Source organism: Phascolarctos cinereus, unplaced genomic scaffold, assembly GCF_003287225.1.
Source record: "Phascolarctos cinereus isolate Bilbo 61053 unplaced genomic scaffold, phaCin_HiC Scaffold_2;HRSCAF=192, whole genome shotgun sequence".
Classification (NCBI taxonomy): domain Eukaryota; kingdom Metazoa; phylum Chordata; class Mammalia; order Diprotodontia; family Phascolarctidae; genus Phascolarctos; species Phascolarctos cinereus.
The window spans coordinates 8742884-8745676 of record NW_027555625.1 but is presented as its reverse complement, the minus strand read 5'-3'; the positions used below and the strand labels follow the sequence as shown (position 1 = coordinate 8745676).

The 2793-nt window shown below is 42.2% G+C and overlaps 1 pseudogene; it reads left to right on the top strand.

Moving 5' to 3' along the window:
- Positions 1-933: 933 nt before the first annotated feature.
- LOC110222665 (vacuole membrane protein 1-like) lies at positions 934-1775 on the top strand (annotated as a pseudogene).
- The last annotated feature ends 1018 nt before the right edge of the window (positions 1776-2793 follow it).

Below are 2793 nucleotides of genomic sequence, written 5' to 3'. Positions count from 1 at the left end.
AGAGATTAGGATGCTGTTGAGAATAGAGGTTGAGTGGAAGCAAGACCACTTACCCAAATAAAAACTCAGAGGTATCTCCAGATACCTCTAGCAAGTCTCACGAGGAGTTGGGCATCTCCTACCCATGTCAGACTGGTGTAGAGAGGCAAAGCACAGACAACAGCAAGCAGTATATATGTAGTCTTAGACAAACCACTCCAAAAGCCCCCTACCCACCTGTTTGTCTCAATCTCTTCATCCTCATTGGCTGACGCAAGAGAGCTCACAGTCTAGATTTAGAACCCAAGAGATACATTTTACTCAAAACTTGCTTGAGAGCTAGAAGATTACCTTATTTGGTAAAGCTGAGGCACAAAACAAAAGACGGGGCAGTTACAAAACAAGGGAGGGATGGGCAGCTGGTGCACAGCCCCCATTCCCCAATAACAAAAGTGGAACTTGGGCCCAGCTTATGCTGAAGCCTCACTACATTTTTGGAGCATAGCTTACATCTCACACGAGAAACTTTCATTTGTCCCACATAGAGGAGCAACAGAAAAAAAAAAACAAACTTTATTTGTGGTGTCGTACCATAACTATGGTTAGCACCAAATGGGGGAATTTTTTGCATTATTGTGCAGAATTTAGCCACTACCACCAAGTGAATTCATGATGTCCCATTCTACCATTCCACTTTAACAAGTATACATGTCAGCTTCTTGTAAAGGGGGACTGCACAGGTATAGCATCCACATTCTCATGAAAGGGAATGCCATCTGAATGTGGGAAAAAACAGCCACTTGGGCTTTAATCTCCTTCTAGAAATCGGTTTGCAGTCTGGTTGGCTCGAGCCCATCTGCGGGTGTACCAGTCGGTAAGGATCCTCTCCCGGAACCGGTGCTGGAGCCGGATCTGGGGCTGCCGCCGTATACTCAAGAGTGACTGATCTATGAAATGGCAGAGAATGGAAAAAAATAGCGAACAAAGACTTACAAGGATGAACAAGGAGCAGCACAAGGGAAACTTCACAGAGCCCTCTTCACTGAATGAAAAGAAGAGACCGGATCGGGAAGAAAGGCAGAATATTGCCCTGTGGAGGCAGCCACTCATTACCTTGCAGTATTTTTTTCTGGAAATCCTAATAAATTTAAAGGAATGGGCCGTAAAATTGTGGCATCATCGAAGTGTTGTGGTGTCTTTTTTAATACCGCTTGCTGTGCTTACAGCTACGTATTATATTGAAGGAACGCATCAACAATATGTGTAATATATGGAGAAAAAGATTCTTTCATGTGCCTACTGGGTAGGCTTAGGAATTCTGTCTTCGTTGGTCTTGGAACAGGTCTACATACTTTTCTGCTGTATCTGGGGCCACATATAGCTTCAGTTACACTAACTGTGTATGAATGCAACTCAGTTAATTTCCCAGACCCACCACATCCAGATTAGATTGTCCAGATGAAGAGGGTATTGAAGGATCTATTTCTTTATGGACCATCCCGTCAAAAGTTAGACTTGAAGCCTGCATGTGGGGAGCTGGCACCACCATCGGAGAGCGACCCCCTTATTTCATGGCCAGGGCAGCTCGGCTGTCAGGTGCTGAACCTGATGGTGAGGAGTACCAGCGATTTGAAGATGCTGGAACATGCACAGTCTTCACAAGCAAACCTGCTTTACTGAAACAGCAGAGTGCCATGAGGGAGCAGCAGGAGACAGCACGTGCTGGGAAAGTCAAGCTGCTGCCGCCACCACCGTCGCCTGGACCATCATCTCCCGTCAGAACCTGGTGGAGATAAAACAAGACCCTAAACCCAGGAGACAGTTGAATAACACTGCTTCTAGCCCAGTCCTACAACCTTCATCCTGGGAAGCAACCATTGCGGAAGTACAATCTGGCAATTACTTCTTGCAGGTGCTTCAGCCAGCAACAGTTACTGAAGACCCAGAAGTTCTCGCCTCTATAATTAGTCCTTGGCATGGGCAAAGGTTCAACATCAGAAACTGATGTGATTTTATCAGTAGAAATGATGTAAGAGAAGAGGTGTTAACTAATTGCTTTGCTGCTAAGGGCCGTAAGGACCATGAGACCCTTTCATCTAACTTGCTTCTGAAATCTTCCTTATGTGTTATCTCCCCCATTAGAATCAAGCTCCTGGAGATCTGGGGTTTTCTTCCTTTTCTAATTATTTCCCCCAGCACTTACTGCAGTCTTTTGCATATAGTAAGCAATTAATAAGTGCTTTTTTTATTCATTCATATTCTCAGAATATCCTGTCTACCCCTAGAAGATTTCCATTTTTACCCAAGGAAATGCATTAAAAAGGAACACATTTCTCTTTTCATCTTTGCTTCTTTGGGTTGTTTTCTAAGGGTTTGTTTTTGGTTTTGTTTTTGTTTTTTGCTTGTTTGTTTTTAAGTTTAAAGCTTACATAACTGAGTGAGAACGTTATATGTTTTTCTATATATATTATTTAACATTTGATCAAAAAAACTGGCCATCTAAGTTAGTTAGCTACTTAGATCACTTTTCTAAAATGATGTTAAAATATTGACTATGTAAAATTTACTTGTTACTGGTATAGCTCTTGTTCTATTTAGTAAATCACAAAACAGAAATGGAAAAGTAATCTCTTTCATCAGTTTGGTTTCATGACATTTTTTTCCCACCATGGTGTCTTGTTCTTTGTGTTGGTTTTCTAGAATATAAGATACTATGATGTGTAGACATGTCTTACACAGCTTTATTTTTGGGGGGGATGAAGAGGACCAGAAGGAATAGAAAATGGTGACTTCGCTTTCTGTAGGTATGTAAGC